Source organism: Notechis scutatus, chromosome 8 (assembly GCF_049901735.1).
Source record: "Notechis scutatus isolate UNSWTSFEM ecotype Mainland chromosome 8, rNotScu1.2, whole genome shotgun sequence".
In the NCBI taxonomy this organism is placed as follows: Eukaryota; Metazoa; Chordata; class Lepidosauria; order Squamata; family Elapidae; genus Notechis; species Notechis scutatus.
In genome coordinates, this window is record NC_142016.1 from 4,988,490 (window position 1) to 5,006,058 (window position 17,569).

At 44.3% G+C, this 17,569-nt stretch overlaps 1 protein-coding gene across 1 annotated transcript in view; it reads right to left on the bottom strand.

Annotated features, from left to right (window-relative positions):
* TINAGL1 (tubulointerstitial nephritis antigen like 1) overlaps window positions 1-1,602 on the bottom strand; it is a 37,994-nt gene extending 36,392 nt beyond the window's left edge. The window contains exon 1 of the mRNA XM_026673685.2: window positions 1,321-1,602. The gene's annotated coding sequence lies outside the window, so the exon portion shown is untranslated. The remainder of the gene's footprint in view (window positions 1-1,320) is intronic.
* Between the last annotated feature and the right edge of the window lie 15,967 nt (window positions 1,603-17,569).

Genomic DNA, 17,569 nt, shown 5'->3' on the forward strand with positions numbered 1-17,569 from the left:
ACCTTGGGAAAAAGGTAAGCATATTCTTTCCAAAATGATTTTCCCAACCTTCTTTTAGGTCTTGATGAGCTTCCTCTGGCAGAAAGAGGATAAAAATCAAGGACATCATCATTTAGGGCTGATGGGTGGAATGATCGATCAATCCATTCTTTTATTTCAGTACTCCTGAGTCTTAAAGAAATGCACGGGGCATTTTTATTCAATAAAGGAGAATATTTGTAGCTCAAGGTTGAAATGAGGGATCCTTGGTGCTCTCTGAGCTTGGCTGTTTTCTTGCAGATGTTTCATTACCCCAACTAGGTAACAACACCCACTGACTACCAAGTTGGGGTAATGAAACATCTGCAAAAAAAAACCAGCCAAGCTCAGAGTGCACCAAGGACCCCTCATTTTAGAAATGCTTTTTTCCAATATTGTACTAGCAAGTAGCATTGCATTCTTTCTTGCCTATTCTGCATTTTAATCACCTGCTGTGCCCACTTAAGCCAGTTCCGCTTCATCAAACCGCAGGGCTGTGTTCACACACTGCCCTTCACCTGCTTTCAGAATTAACCCATTTTCTGGAAGGAGGATCACCCAATGCACTATCCCTGAAATGATCCAAATTACTTGAGTTCACACAAGGTTATCTCAAAAGTCTCAGTAACCAAGCTTGGCATATAGCAGAAAAAGCAAAGGTCATTTTTTTGAAGGCACGCTTGACTCCAGCCAAGAGACGACACACTTTCAAAGCTCCAGAAGGAACAGAGATTTCGACTTTGGGGGTCCAAATCGGAAAATTGCAATGGAAAGTCAGGAGTTTATTTTATTAAAAGGCATCAGCTCCTTGCTCACTTCATCAGGTGCCTCTGTGAGGGGCAGCTCCTAAAAGTTTGTTGCCATTTAATAAAATGTGTCTGAGGAAAACGGTGCAACGGGTATTAGACATCCTTAGATTTTTCTTGCCAGGTAAATAACATTGCTCTCCTTGCAAAGGAGTTCTCCTTTCAGATTCGGGAGTAGATAGAAAGATGCAGACCTAAAGGACGACTAAGCATCTCCTGGAGGGCATGTCCTTCTCACCTTTCAAAGCGGGGAGCATCAGCGGACGCAACCCCCTTCTAGCTACTGCCCAAATCTGGGGCGCTCTACTTTTCTCTTCCTCCCGATTCCTGGGACCGCATTCCCCCATCATCCCCGCCCCCTCCCCGGGCGCTAACCTGCCTGTAAGCATCAGAGGAAGCGAGGTGGAGAAGGAGAAAGAAAAAAAAGTGGAGTGGGAAGAGGGAGGGAGGGAGGGAAAGAGACAGGGACTTTTGCCCCCGCCAAAACGGCTTGTACCTGGCGCGTCTGTGCGCAAATGGAGCGGTCGGTCTCTCCGCCTCTGGTCGAGCGCGCCGGGCCAAAGTCAGGCGTCGCAGGCGCACGTCCCTCTCCCCTCGCCGTCCCGGCCCTCGCCCTTATATGGAGCCGGGGACTCCCAGCCCACCTCCCCTCCCTCGGGCCCTCCCTTCCTGCCCACTCCGGAGCCCCGAGAGAGGGAGCCAGGTAGGGCGGGCGGCTGGCTGGCTGGTTGGCAGACTGACTGGCTGGATTCGCTCCTCAGATCCAGGGGAAGAACTCGAGGCTCAATCCGAGCGCGACTCGGTACCAATCTCGCCCGCTGGCCTCGAAAGCAGTCGCTCTCCAGCTTCGGCTTCTCCTAGAAACCGCTGCAGCTGCGATAAGCTACCGAGGTCAAAAAAGTCAGGATGGCGACCGCAGCGGTTTTGATACACATCGCATATCTTGTGGACATTCTCCAATAAGAAGGAGCATCGCGTTCGTGCGAGCCTCCCCAATGGGTCATTGGCGCATCCAAAGCACCGGAGGGCAGGACAAGAAACAATGGTTGGAAACGAACCAAAGAGAGAAGCAACCTGGAATTAAGGAGAAACTTCATCACAGTGAGACCAATTAACCATTGGAACGGCTTGCCTCCAGAAATCGTGGGTGCTTCATCACGGGAGGTTTTTAAGAAGAGATTGGACAGTCACTTGTCTGAAATGGTATAGGACGGTTCTCCTGCCTAAGCAGGGGGCTCGACTAGATGACCGTTAATGTCCCTTCCAGCTCTATTCTACAGCATTCTATTCATCTGTGGAGGTCCACCTCATTTCACTGCTAATGAGCCCCCTCCTGGTTCTTTTGGTCCTATCAATGGGCCAAACTGGCTTACCTCCCCAAGTCAGGTGATCTTACACTTACACTGCAAAAACATATGGACTACACAACTCGATCAGGGCAAAGCAATAGACTCAATCTACTTAGACTTCTGTAAAGCCTTTGATTCAGTGGTACACAACAAACTACTCCTAAAACTAAAATCTTATGGTATCTCTGGACACCTGCATAACTGGATAGAAGCATTCCTGTCAAACAGACAACAAATGGTCAAAATTGGGAGCATCCTATCAAATTCTGTACCTGTCAACAGTGGTGTCCCCCAAGGCAGTGTTCTAGGACCAGCTCTCTTCATACTCTACATAAATGACCTCTGTGATCATATTAAGAGCAACTGCGTTCTCTTCGCTGATGATGTAAAGCTATTCAACACCACAGACAATACTACTATCCTCCAAAAATACCTTGACTATGTATCAGAATGGTCAATCAAATGGCAACTTCAAATCTCAACAAATAAATGCTCTGTCTTACATATTGGCAAAAAAAATCAGAAAATAAAATACAAGCTAAATAATCAAGACCTTGTTGAGGATCCAAACTTTGTCAAGGACCTTGGAGTACTCATCTCTAATGATCTAAGTGCTAGAGCCCACTGTAACTACATAGCCAAAAAGGCATGAAGAGTTGTTAATCTAATCCTGCGTAGCTTCTTCTCTGGTAATATCACACTACTAACTAGAGCATACAAAACTTTTGCTAGACCTATACTTGAATACAGCTCATCAGTCTGGAACCCATTTCATGTATCTGATATTAACACAATTGAAAAAGTCCAGAAATATTTCACAAGAAGAGTTCTTCGCTCCTCTACTCATTGCAGAATACCTTATGCCACCAGACTTGAAACTCTAGACCTAGAAAACCTAGAACTACGCCGCCTTCAGTCTGATCTAAATATAGTATATAAAATCATACATTGCAATGTCCTACCTGCAAATGAATACTCCAGCTTCAATCATAATAATACAAGAGCACACAATAGATACAAACTCAAGGTTAACCGCACCAAACTTGACTGCAGAAAATACTACTTCAGCAACAGAGTGGTCAATGTCTGGAATACTCTACCTGACTCTGTGGGTTCTTCCCCAAACCCCAAAAACTTTAACCTTAGACTGTCTACTATTGACCTCACCCCCTTCCTAAAAGGCCTGTGGGGGGCGTGCATAAGTGCACCAATCATGCTTACCGTCCCTGTCCTATTGTTTTTTTTTTTTTCTTATAAGTATCTATCTCATGTATTCAAAACTGTGTTTATTCTTATACCTGTATCTTGTAAGCGATTGACAAATCAAATAAATAATAAAAATACTAAATTCTGGAAGGAGAGTGGAGTGAGAGGGAGAGACAAGGGAACCGCTCCAGGTCCAGAAGGTCAAAGCATAAAGCTTCATGGCTCGGTGGGATGGTGCTCAGGGACCCCTTAACTGTCTGGTTTAAGAACATAATGCATTTGCTTGCCATACCAGTTTTGACTATGGCTTACATACACTAGACTCCTTCCTCCTATTTTCTTCACAACAACAACCCTGTGAGGTGGCTTGGACTGAGAATGACTGGCTCAAAATCACCTAGCTGACTTTATGCCTGAGGCGGGACTAGAACTCACCATCTCCTGGCGATTGGCCCAAAGTCACCCAGCCAGTTTTCATAACTAAGGTGGAACTAGAACTCTCTGTTTCCTGGCTTCTAGCCTGGTGTCTTAACCACTAGACCAGTGGCTACCAACCTTTACAGCTTGGTGGACTGGTGTGTGGGGGGGAGCAGATGGTTCTATGCAAGAAACAGGCATGTGCACTCACGCGCACAGCTCCATTTGCACAAGCGGAGCTGCACACGTCTGTGCTCGTGCACTGCTTGCGCAGCCTGGTTCCGAACAGGCCATGATGGCCCGGGAGTTAGCTGTGGCCCAGGGATTGGAGACCCCTGTACTAGACCACATGTGCCTATAGCGTATATACAGGTCAACTCCAGCTCACAAAAATCGAAATAAAGAAATGCATTTATTTAAGAAAGTGTATATGGCCACCCAACTCACTCTCAGTGACTCCAGGCAGTTTACAACAATACATTGCCACAGACTGACTGACTCTCTCTCTCTCTCTCTCTCTCTCTCTCTCTCTCTCTCTCTCTCTCTCTCTCTCTCTCCTCCCCACCTCCCTCCCTCCCTCCTCTCTTTCTCCCCCTCTCTCCAAAGCCTGGGTGAAGAGCCAGGTCTTCGTGGCACTTGTAAATAACAGAGGGCAAAGGCTGCTGCAGAGAAGGCGCCCTTCTGGGATTCTGAGGAACGGTATGGTTTAATGGAAGGATTAAGGAATACTCGGAGGAGTCCAGAGCGTGCTGTGAGAAACAGGCCATCCTGCAAGGAACTGGGCCCCATGTTGCGTAAGGCAGAGGTCCCCCACCCCCGATCTGTGGATGGTACCATCGCCCATTGGGAACCAGGCCATGCAAGCAGCGGGTGAGTGCGTGAAGCTTCGTTTGGGCATGCACTGGAGCTAAGTTGCGCGTGTGAAATTATCCTCTTCTCCCTGCCAAAGCTGTGGTGTTCCCCCTGGCTGCCGTCGCCATTGCAGCTGCTGGTCCATGGAGCCAGAGAGGTTGGGGACTCTGTGGGGCTTTCTAAGTACAGATAGTCCTTGACTTATAACAGTTCATTTAGTGACCGTTCAAAGTTACAACAGCACTGAAAAAGGATGAGCTTATGACCATTTTTTCACACTTACGTCCAGTCCAGCATCCCATGGTCACATGATCAAAATTCAGGTGCTTGGCAACTGACTCATACGTATGATGGTTGCAATGTTCCAGGATCATGTGATTCCCTTTTGCGACCTTCTGACAAGCAAGGGAAGTCCATTATTGCAGTCATGAAGCTAGTAACACGGTTGTTAAGTGAATCTATCACTTAACCACTGTGTTATACTAGCTTCATGACTGCAATAACTCACTTAATAACAGTGGGAAGAAAGGTGGTATAAAATGGGGCATAACCAGTGGTGGGATTCAAATATTTTTACCACTGGTCCGGTGGGCGTGGCTTGATGGGCACGCTTGGCACACATGCACACAATTTGTGTGCATGTGCGCACCAGACACATACTTTGCGCAGGCACAGAGGCGTTCTAACTCACCTCCTGCAAGCCTGCATGATCCCAGTCGCTTCAGCAGCTGCCACTCGTCGCTCTTCTGTGCCGCGCAAAGCAGCTGCGCTTCAAATTCAGCAGATAAAGGTGAATATGGGAGCCCGGGTGGGCGGATGGGCCCAACAGCAGAGCAGTGGAGAGAACCGGTTTGGTCTCTGCTGCTCATCGCTGCTACGGGATCACCAGAACTGGGCCGAACTGGTTGAATACCACCACTGGGCAAAATGCACTTAACAACAGAAATCTTGGCCTCAATTGTGGTTGTAAATCGAGGATGACCTGTAGTGAATCGCACCCAGAAGAAACTGGCAACCAGTGCAGCTCACACAGCTGGGGTGTCCCAGGGCATCCTGAGACAAGCCCATAACTGCCCTTGGTGCTGCATTCCACATGCTGGACCAGCTGAGCAAATGAAATATTTCCTGGGCAGGGTTAAGGCTTCAAGGAGTGATAAACAGGGAGCAAAGGAAACGCCTATTATCTCCTGGAAGACCTAACTCTCACTTCCACCGAGCAAATTCTTTTCACGGGCATTTTTGCTTCATTCAACAAACTTCCCCTTTTGTTAAGAGACCACACACTACTCCCACCCTTTCTGCCAACATTTGTACATCTTCAAACTTTCCCCCTTCTTTAGTAAATCCATTCTTCCTTTCTGCAAGGGGGTGAATTCGATAACTCAATTAAATAGATTTTAAGGGATGGGTTTCTCTACTCTACCTGGTTAAATCACTTTTTAAGATCCGGACTTCAACGTTTTCAAGAAGAGATCTTCCCTAGATGAACATCTGTTTTAAGGTAGGGTGGTAAGGGAAGCAGACAGAAATTCATTCCTGGATATTTGATGGATGAATAGGCATTAGTGGAACGAGTCAAATAGAACCTCCATATTTGGAAACAGTATAACTCGGTTAACCAGAAAAAAATGGTTTAAAAAACCCTCTAAGCTCCGTGTTCTTTTTACCTGCTTCACTGTATGGACCAAGTAGATTCTCAGGTGTGAAAGTGAAAAACTGCAGGTGGGATGCAATCTGTAGGACAGTGTTTCTCAAATTTAGCCATTTTAAGCTGCAACTCCCAGAAATCCCCAGCCAAGCCATGCTGGCTAGAGAATTGTGGGGGTTGAAGTCTATACAGCTTAAAATTGCTAAGGTTGAGAAACACTGTAATAGAGTAATACAATGTCCAATGAAAGAAGACTTCTTTATTTAGCACACACATACACACACAGAGAGAGAGAGAGACTGCTAATTTCAGAGGAAGGAACAGGGTGAATTGAAGGATGAATTGACCTGTTGGGGGGCGGGCGAAACCTGATAATCCAATTCTGCTCAAATTTCCATTGCCAGGTTGCTTTCCTCCCTCTCCAGTAGTATTCAGAGGCAATATCTGTGCCCAAGGCCAGATTTCTTCCCCAGAGTGAGTAAAGCTATTTTCGCAAACGATGTTTCAAAGGAAGGATTCCCTAGCCTGTTAGCCACACCCTCGTTTTGCAGAAAAGGGGCCACAACGCGTGCCATCCCAGACGACACTCTGTGCCAAGCCGGAATGACACAATGCCTGGTGATGTGAATGCAAATGCAAGCCTTGCGTACGGAGACCAGGCATTCGTGTGATTTAAATTTAAATCTACAGGCAGGCTGCCAACGGTGACCTCAGGAAGTTGAAGGGAAGTCAGGCGGGCTGGTCGTTGCTGGTTCAGGCTGGTTGGAATAGGAAGAGGTTTAGGTAAATTCAGAACTGGCCGGAGCTTGGCCTATTTTTTTTTTAACCCAAAGTTTAGATAGCAGAGGAACAGTTTTCTGACTGACAAAGGAAAACATGCTTTGTCTGGAAAAGATGGTTTGGGGCAACCTGTACAGGCAAGTTCAAAGCCCAGAAAAATGTATCCTAGGTCTGTAGGAATCTCTTTTCTGGAAATATTTCTTCCTGAAAGAAGGGAAACCAAACTACAATAAAGATTTGTAGAAGCAGCCGATAAACCAGAGTTTTAAAATGTTCTTTTGAATTGTGCAGGAACTGAACACAATTGGATGAAATGTCTTTCATGCCCATGAGATTATAGGTTTGCATTTGGAGCAAGATCTGGCTGCAGTTTTGTGGTTTGAATATTAAGATTTGTTTTCTTCTTTCTGATTCATGAAGTATCTCTTATTTTAGAGGGAGGTTGAGTAAGACCGTCAGATCAAATGCCATGTGGGTGCACATAGTAACATTTATCCTCACGTGTTTAGATAAAGGGCCAGCAGCATCAATACTAATTGGTGGGAATTTGGGTCCAAATGATCGTGCTGTCAGGACTCCGACATGCACCCCCATCCATAAGTCTCTAGCCACATCTCTCAGAGTAAAAAAGATTGATTTATTAGGACTTGACATGTCGATGTTTCCTGGTGGCAGCCGACTCTGACACATCATTCATTTCACCCTTGACCCTGGTCTTCCCCCCACCCCTTGGATGTATATTCTCCAATGAGACACATCCATAGCCAAGAGTCATCAATCATGCTCTCCAGTAATAATTTTGCGCGCCAGAAGCTTTGGTTGCCAAAGCAATTATCTGAAGCATTTAAGGAATGCACTGCTTTCCGCCTTCCCTTTCTGCTGACAACTCAAAAAAACAAAGAAGTATTTTTTAGTTGACACGTGCATTATTCCACCAATTCAATGTTTTTGTGAAGAGAATATCTTAAAGGAACCCTTTTATGCAAGAGAATTTAAGGATTCAAAATATAACTGGGCAGGTTTATGTGTCAGGGAGATGACTGTATGGAAGGAGACCACCCACAGAATGCACTTTTGGGGGGAACAGAAAGGAAATCCATAACTGGCCATTGGATTGGATCATGTGATCTTCTGAAAGCCCTCCAGTGGCTGGAGATAGACTCATAATTAGAAAATGATCACCACCTCTTGATATTAACTCTCATACCTCCTTGGAAACATGTAAGAGCAGAAACAATATACCCTTCTGCTCTTGAAAATAACAATCCTAAGGTGTGAATTTAAATGGAATGATGTTAATGCAATAGAACTTCTTAACTGGATGGGAGCCCCAGAAACTATAGAAATTCATGCACACCTAATGTCATGTCTACAGAATATAGAATAACAAGACTTTGGGGAACTTTTAGTCCAATCCCCTGCTGGAGCAGGAGATCCTAGTATTTTTCATTGTACAGGGAGGTTGAAAAAAACACTAGCTTGGCTACTATTACCTATCAATGACTAGCATAGCATTTGAACCAAGAATTGTCTGATTCTATGGTTGGTTTCAATAGTCTTCCTAGTTTGTACAACTGCTGGCTGCTGCTGTAGCTACCTCATGCATGGCATCAGGTGGAAGAGGGTAACACATAATAGATAATCAGAAGGGACCTTGTAGGTCATCTAGTCCAACCCCCCGTCCAAGCAGGAGACCCTACACCATTTCTGACAAATGGCAGTCCAATCTCTTCTTGAAAGTCTCAAGTGATGACGCTCCCACAACTTCTGAAGGCAAAAGCTGTTCCATTGGTTGATTGTTCTCACTGTCAGAAAATTTCTCCTTATTTCTAGGTTGCATGTCTCCTTGTTAAATTTCCATCCATTATTCCTTGTCTGGCCTATGGGGGCTTTGGAAAATAGCTTGACCCCTTCCTCTCTGTGGCAGCCCCTCAAATATTGGAAGACTGCTCTCATGTATCCCCTGGTCCTTCTCTTCCCTAGACTAGCCATGTCCAGTTCCTGTAACCATTCTTCATATGTTTTAGCCTCCAGTCCCCTAATCATCCTGGTTGCCCTTCTATGCACTTTTTCTAGAGTCTCAACATCTTTTTTATAGTGTGGTGACCAAACCAAAATGTAATTATGGGTTTGGAGATATTTAGCAAATAGAAAGGATTCAGAAGATTCAGAAAAGGAATTTGGGTGGGTTTTCCTAAAAGATAAAGATTTATTTAAGTCAATCTTGGAAATCTTGCCCAACTTTGATTTACACTTCCTCCCAAACCATTGGCCATCAAGACTTTTTGTAACAATCTTACTTCAACAGTAGCACCTCTTTTTGCTATTGGCTACTCAAAAGCCTGGATGGAGGACTTTCCTTTCGGTGGACCCAATGTAGGTATATTGATCACAATAAGATCAGGAAATAAATACAGGTAGTCCTCAACGTACAACCACAATTGAGCCCAAAATTTATGGTGTTAAGTGAGAAATCTGTTAAGTGAGTTTTGTTCTATTTTATGACTTTTCTTGCTACATTGGTTAAGTGAATCACTTTTAGTTGTTAAATTAGTCATATGGTTGTTAAGTGAATCTGACTTTGCTTGTCAGAAGGTCACAAAAGGGGATCATGTGACCCTGGGACACTGCAACCATCATACATGTGAGTCAGTTGTCAAGCATCCAAATGTAAATCACGTGACCATGGGGATGCTAGAACAGCCTTAAGTGTGAAAAATGGTCATGTCACTTTTTTCAGTGCTGTTGTAACTTCGAACAGTGACAGTCACTACACGAACTGTTGTAAGTCAAGGACTATCTGTAATTGGAAATAAGTGCATGCACAGTCTTGTTTCAGGTTAAAAAAAAACCAGGACCCATGCATAAAACATACTCAATCTAACCTATTTCTTTAATGTCCACATAATACATTAAAACATAAACTGATCCAGCTGGTTGGTTTTTACAGTGCTGTAAGCCACAAATACAAAGTTAAAATGAAGAACCTAACCTAACTAAATTTACAGTACAAGTAATCCTCAATTTATTGCAAGTGGTCGCTTAGTGACCATTTAACATTACATTGGACACCCCCAAAGATAATTTTTTTATTTTATTTAACCAAACCACCAAAAAACAAAAAAAAAAAAAAAAAAAATTTTACTTTATAAAAAAAAAAAAAAAAATAATTAACCCCCCCCCCCCCCCCCCCCCCCCCCCCCCCCCCCCCCAACCCCCAAACCCCCTTACCCCCCTACCCCCCCCCCCCCCAAACCCCCCCCACCCCCACCCCCCCCAAAAAACCAACCAAAAACCCCCCCCAAAAAAAACCAAAAAAAAAAAAAACCCCCCCCCCCCCCCCCCCCCCCCCCCCCCCCCCACCCAACCCAACCCCCCCCCCCCACAAAAAAAAACCAAAAAAAAAAAAAAAAAAAAAAAAAAAAAAAAAACAAAAACCCACACAAAAACACCACCCACCCCAAAAAAAAACCCCCAAACCCCCCCCAACCCCCCCCCCCCCCCAACCCCCCCCCCCCCCCCCCAAAACCCCCCCCCCACCCCCCAACCCTAACCAACCCCCCCCCCCTACCCCCCCCCCCCCCCCCCCCCCCCCCCCAAAACCCCCCCCCCCCCCCCACCCCCCCCCCCCCCCCCCCCCCCCCCCCCCCCCTCCCCCCCCACACCCACCCCCCCCCCCCAACCCCCCACTCCCCCCCCCTAAACTCCCCCCCCCCAACCCCCCCCCCCCACCCCCCCCCCTTTACCCCCCCCCCCCCCCCCCCATTATTTCCCCCCCCCCCCCCCCCCCCCCCCCCCAAACCATAAAAACCCCCCCCCCCCCCAAACAAAAAAAAAAAAAAAAAAACCCCCCCCTAAAAAAAAAAAAAAAAAAACCCCCCCCACCCCCCCCCCCACAAACCCCCCCCCCCCCCCAAACCCCCCAACACCCCCCCCCCCCCCCTCCAACCCCCCCACCCCCCCCCCCCCCCCCACTTACAAACCAGTTCCACACTTCCAATGGCTTCCCCTTCCCATCCATGGTCAAATGATTGCATGTCAGGCACTCAGCAACTGGACTGCATTTATAGACGTTTGCAGCATCCCACAGTCACATGGCCACATTTTATGACATTTTTGCTGAAAACCAGCATTTACTTCTGACTTTCAGCAAAAATGGCATATAACAAACTATGGATTCCACTTTACAAGCATGGTTAGTCATTTGCTTAAATGACTGCCACAGAAAAAGGTTCTGAAATTGGGTTGGCCACGTGAGTGATCTGCTTTACACCTGTCATGACTTATGACTGCAACGGGCAGGCTTTGCTACAGTCGTAGGTTGAGTATGTCCTACTGTTCATCTGCCTGCCTCACTCTTGTCCAGGGGTGTCCAAACTTGGCTACTTTAAGACTTGGGGACTTCCACTCCCAGAATTCCCAGGATGGCTAGCTGGGGAATTCTGGGAATTGAAGCCCACAGGTCTTAAAGTGGCCAAGGTTGGACAGCCCTGTTCTACTCTCTTCAGAAGATCACAGCTATTTCCTCTGCATGGCCTGGGATAGACCAATGCCCTATTGCACAATTGCAAATGTGAAGTTCCTATTGCAGCAATGTTCTCGTTTGCCCAACAGCACAACTGTCACTTTTGCATTACAAAGGAGAAATTAAGGAGAACTGAAAGCTAGCTTTCGTAAAGAACTGGGCAACCATCTTCTAAGAAAAGAACAAAGGAAGCTACCCGTTCTGAGTAAATCGTGATGGCCCAGCCTTACTCGGTTGGCGAGTCTTGGAAAATGCAAAACAGCATCGCTGAGTCAACCCTTGAGGTCAGGTCCGAACAAATGCTACTAAAGCAAGACCTGCTTGTCCCCTTCTGCTTCCATAGCATCACTTCCCTTCTTCTCTCTCTCTTGCCTGACAAAGAAAAAAATGCAGAACACAAAAAATGGAAAATGCAGTCAGGTGAACTTTTGAAAGCTTTCCACTGACTGAGTGTGCTGAATTTGCTTACTAAAATAACCCACTTTCTGGGTTCCCTAGTACATGGGAGGATAAAGTAATCATTCATGCTGGCTCCATGCCACAATGGCCCAAAACTGATGAAAATGGATGTGGTGACATTGGAAGGCACTCACACCCCAATGCACTTGCATGAGACATTACAGTTTGGCCCTCAATGTGCATTTTGTCATATGCTGTCCAGTTCTATGTCCTCCAATATCATTCTCCTGGGTGTCTGGAAGAAACCAAATATTGTCATTACAGAATACAGAATAAGAAAGTGGAAGGGACATTCAATGTCTAAGTTTAGTCTAACCCTCTGCCCAAGCAGAAGACCCTAACCAGGGGCCCCGGTCCCGGCGGTCGGTCCGTGGATCTTTTTCCGGGCTGCAACTTGGGCCCGCCATCTTGTTCGCCTCGGGTTCGGTTGCTTCTGGGTTTCGGTTGAAGGCTCGGGTTTCGTTGAAGCGGGTTGGGGCCTTGTTTCCAAGCAAACCCCGATGGTGGGGCCGTACTCAGGTCGTCCAAAAAAAACCCTGGTAAGTGGGGCCCTATACAATTCTGAACAAATGGCTGTCCAAACTCTTCTTAAAAACCTCCAATGATGGAGGACTCACAACTTGTGAAAGAAACCAATTCTACTGATTAATTGTTCTCACCACCAGGAAATTTCTCCTTGGTTCTAGGTTGGATCTCTTTTTAATGATCTTCTACCCATTACTTCTTGTCCTGCCCTTAGGTGTTTTGGAGAACCCCTCTTTTCTGTGACATCCCCTTAGATATTGAAAGACTGCTATCATATTACTCTTAGTCATTCTCATCACTAGGCTAGACATTTCCAGTTCCTACAATTGTTTTAGCCTCTAGACTCTTAATCATCTTTGTTGCTTTGTGCAAGATTGTATGAATTTATTCTCTATAGTGCCCAAGGGCAGAACTAGATAACATCATCTGTGTTTATTAATAAATAAATTAATTAAATAATAAATACATAATAAATAAACAATCAGTAGCTCTTTTGAATTCTGCTGTATAGTGCAGTGTTGGTGTGGTGTCGGGGATTTTCAGTTCAATGTGTGAAGGGTGACGGATGTGTGTTTGTGTTTATTTTCATGGTCATGGTCATGATGTGCACTGAAGATGGTGTTCGATTTTGTTGTACAAGGTGCAATGACAATAAAACTAAACTAAACTAAAAGGAAACAGCCGAGCTCAGAGAGCTCCAAGGATCCCGCAGGAAAAATTCAACATTCCTGCTGACAAGTTAAGCTTCCATTCCTTGGCTGAGAGAGATTCACCTTCGATGCCTACATTGCAAAGGCCGGTTAGTTGCACACATGAATTGTGAAGGGCGCCACCTCTCATATTTGACTGTCATTTTAACAGACTGTCAGTATGGATCTCTTCCAAGTTTTATTCGCCTTCATCTCTTCATTTCTGTTTATTTAATCAGCTACACTCTTTGCTGGAGCCCTGTCTGCCTTTCACGCTACAGGGAAGATGCTTAACAAAACATTTTGAGAGTGCCTAAATGAAAGCTTCTAAAGCAGCAGAAAACTGGCTTAGTTGCTTTCTTAGCAAGATGGCATGGGTGGTAGGGTACCCTCCTTGTTTTCTTTTCTTGCCAAGCAAAAAATGCATCCCTTCTTCATTGTTTCAGACCCAGCTCAATGGCCAATTTGCATCAGACCAGAAGGCAGTATACATTGTATGGTTTTCCCCAGCCCAAAACTATTTATTAATTGCTTGATATTTTTTATTATATTATCATTTTCTTCAATTAAAAAAAAAGCAGATATCATGATTCCAAAAGAGTTTATTTACCGGGTAGTTTAGAAAGATCTGTAAGGCAATCAGTCAGGGATGTACAAACTTGCTTATGAAATGTTAAAAATTCTCTCTAGCATAAAGCAGAGGTCTAACGCAGGATATCGACCCGTGCACTCCTAACTAACTAAGCTTCCTCTGCTCTACCTGGCTCACATGTTTAGAAGATGTTTTTAAAAGATATTAAGACTTCAGCTTCTAGCTTTATTTTTATTTACACAGATGTTCTCTAGAGGACCCATGGATATCTCAGGAAATGAAACAGCTGGATGATGGGAGGCCAGAACTTTTCTGGGGAGGGCACTCACTTGTCCTCAAAAGGTGAGAGTAAGCTGGGGAAAGAGAAGCCTCGTGAGATGTTGCTAGATGGGGAGCATCTACACCAGCGTGTCTTCTTGCCTTTTGCAGGTGCCTATGGGCCCATTTTACTACTCTTTTAGAAATAGAGGAGTCCTTGACTTACCTCTATTCGTTTAGTGACTATTCAAAGTTACAAAAGAACTGATAAAATTGACTTAGGACAGTTTTTCACACTTATGACCATTACAGCATTCCCTGTGGTCACAAGGTCAAAATTAAAATGCCTGGCAATTGGCATGTATTTATGACGGGTGTAGTGTCCTGGGGTCATGCGATTACTTTTTGTGACCTTCTGACAAGCAAAGTCAAAGGGGAAGCCAGATTTACTTAACACAGGGATTCACTTAACAACCGTGTCAAGAAAGGTCATAAAATGGGGCAAAACTCACTTAACAACTGTCTTGCTTAATATTGGAAAGTTTTGGCTCAGTTGTGGTTGTAAGTTGAGGATTACCTGTAGAAGATTCCTCTCCAAATTTGGCCATTTTCAAAGGTCTCCAATATCTTATTGTTCAAATCTGCCTACAAGAAATTACTTGTTCCTATAATAGAATAAGTCCTCCCCCCTCCATTCTTTCCCCAGCTTTGAAATAATTTCAGCCACTGTTCCCTCAAAACAGGAAAATTATACAGGAAGACCATTCTTTTAGTTCAGAAAGTACTGATCCAAGTGAGAACTCTCCTTGAGCTTAACTGTGTCAGGACCAATTGGAAATCTCTGACAATGGACCGATTGGGGTGCCAGACTGAGTTTCACTCTTTGGCTTTTGCTATCAAAGAACTCTTGATCTTAATTTCCAACTGAAAATTCCAGGGAGAGTTAAATATTCACCAGGATGATGTTGTTAGAACAAAAAAAAAATATGTACAGAATGTCAGGAAATATGACTCATCAGTAAGTGCCTCTTAGGCATGCTTATCTGAAAGACCACGAAGGATGGGGTGGGGTAAAGAAACAGAGATACCAAAGAAGGGCCTTGGTTCTTTCTCCTGTGTTCTCTGTGCCAAGTCTGTGCCATGTGAATAATTAACCTCTATAACCCTATGCTAATTTTTAGATGTCGGTCCTGCAAAACCTTTTCAAGTCATTTTCCTTGTTTAAATAATGACAAGTCCAATCAAAACTAGCCTTCCTGATGTTCAGCATTACTGTGATTACTTCACCTCCTTCATATTTATTGAAGAGGCACTTTTTATATTCATTTTTGACCCAAGAACATGTGGTAGCAAGTGCTGAGCCCAGAATTCCTGGAAAGCTTGAATAGTCAGCCACGCTATTCACATGAGAGCAGTTTCAAACTATTCAAAAGACAAGGTGGGACACTCCTGCCTTCCTATCATTCATATGTGAATATCATATATGGTGTCAAAAGGGAGGGGTTATATTTGAAAATTGTGCCCATGTTGAAATTTGACAAAGTTCAGAGGAATCTCTAAACAGGGTTCTGCATTTTTGGACATCTTCTAGACGCAGTGATTTTAAGTGCTAAGGTATTTCCTGATGGCCAAGCTTTCTGTTGCCCACTTCTGATTTCAACTGAAGGTGCGAATTGGAGCTGCTTTGATATAAAGGTTTCCCTGTCCAGTTGTGTCCAATTCAAGGGCATGATGCTCATCCCCATTTCTTTAGCCGAGAGAACTAATGTTGTCCAAAGACCATTTGCTGTGGTCATCTGGCCAACATGGCTATATGCCAAAGGTACACGGAACACTGTAATTTTCCCACCAAAGTGGTACCTATTAATCTACTTGCATTTGCATGTTTTCAATCTGCTAGGTGGACAGGAGCTGGGAGGAGGATGGGAGCTTACTCCACGGGGTGTCCAGGTCTTAAACTCAGACTATCAGCTTTCCAACTGAGAAGCTCAATGTCTCAAACTACTGTGCTACTTTGACACCCATATGTCCCTGAAAATAAGACCGGGTCTTATATTAATTTTTGCTCCAAAAGATGCATTAGGCTTATTTTCTCAGTTAGGTCTTATTTGTGGGGAAATACAGTACTAAATGCGTCCATGTGGCTGATGATCTTAACTGGGGCATATATTTGGGGTAGGACTTATATTATAAGCATCCTGAAAAATCACGCTAGGGCTTATTTTCCAGTTGGGTCTTATTTTTTGCGAAACACGGTATATATACTACTAAAACATTTGTGTTTGTTTGTAAACTTCAATTGGGCGAAATGGTGCATCATAGAGCAAACGTTTTTGAATCAATGTACCTCAGTTGGCCTAATTTAAAGAATGTGTCCAAAATCCAGCTTCTCTGGAATTGAAATTCGGAAAAGTTGTGGCCACTTCAGTGCAACTGCACTCAGATACAGCTACGTGATCATCATTTCCAACACTACTTGCCAGCTTCCTACGAGGAAAGCCCTACTCCCATTGCTTTTTTTTGTCCATCTGTAAAATAAGGAAAGGTTTAGGTAAGGAAATATCTATGAAATGCAATGGGTCATGGGTTATCTAGTTGCTTACAAATCTGTAGAACTCATGAACTGACAGCCAATCAACATTTGCCATTCCTGGTCAATACTAGTGCAGAAATAAGTGCTCAGTTGTTATTTAGGAACTGACAATTCCTAAAGTATGTCAATTGCTGAGAACTTTAGGAGTTGAAGTATACACATCTGAAGACTGAACAGATTGGGAAAAGCTACTCTAAAACAATGGCACTTGGTACTTGACCTAAGTCTGATGGATTTTTGATAACTAACTTTATTTCTGTTTTTATTTATTTACCAAATTCAGGGCAACTTAAATCAATGTACTAAAATGCTGTATAATTTTACACAACTTGATAACACCAAACAATACACAAGAACTATATCAGTAGTATGCTTAATTATTAAGTAATAATAAATGTCATCCAAATAAAGATGGCAAATGGTCATTCCTTAAGGACCTTCTTTCTGGAAGAGTCAGGTCTAAAAGCTTCTAGAGCTGGAGTGTCAAACTCACATCATCATAGCGGCCTCACATGACGTATTGGAACGTTTTCCCCTTCACTAAAGTGGGCATGGGCATGGCCAGCACATGACACATCCAGTCTGCGGGCTGGGAATTTGACAGTTCTGTTCTAGAGGATCATCATAGAGGAGACCAGTCTGATTCATCTCTAGAATTGAGTACTAACTCAAATACTCTGACCATTTTAGGTGGGTCAATTCCAGTTGGAGTCAGCTATCCTACAAGGATCTGTTATGCCAGGTAGAGCTGGCTTTATAAATCAAAATCATTTGAATTGTACTTAGACATTTACTGGTAGGAAGTACAAGTTCTGCAAGATAGGTATTATGTGCTCAGGATGATTAATAAAT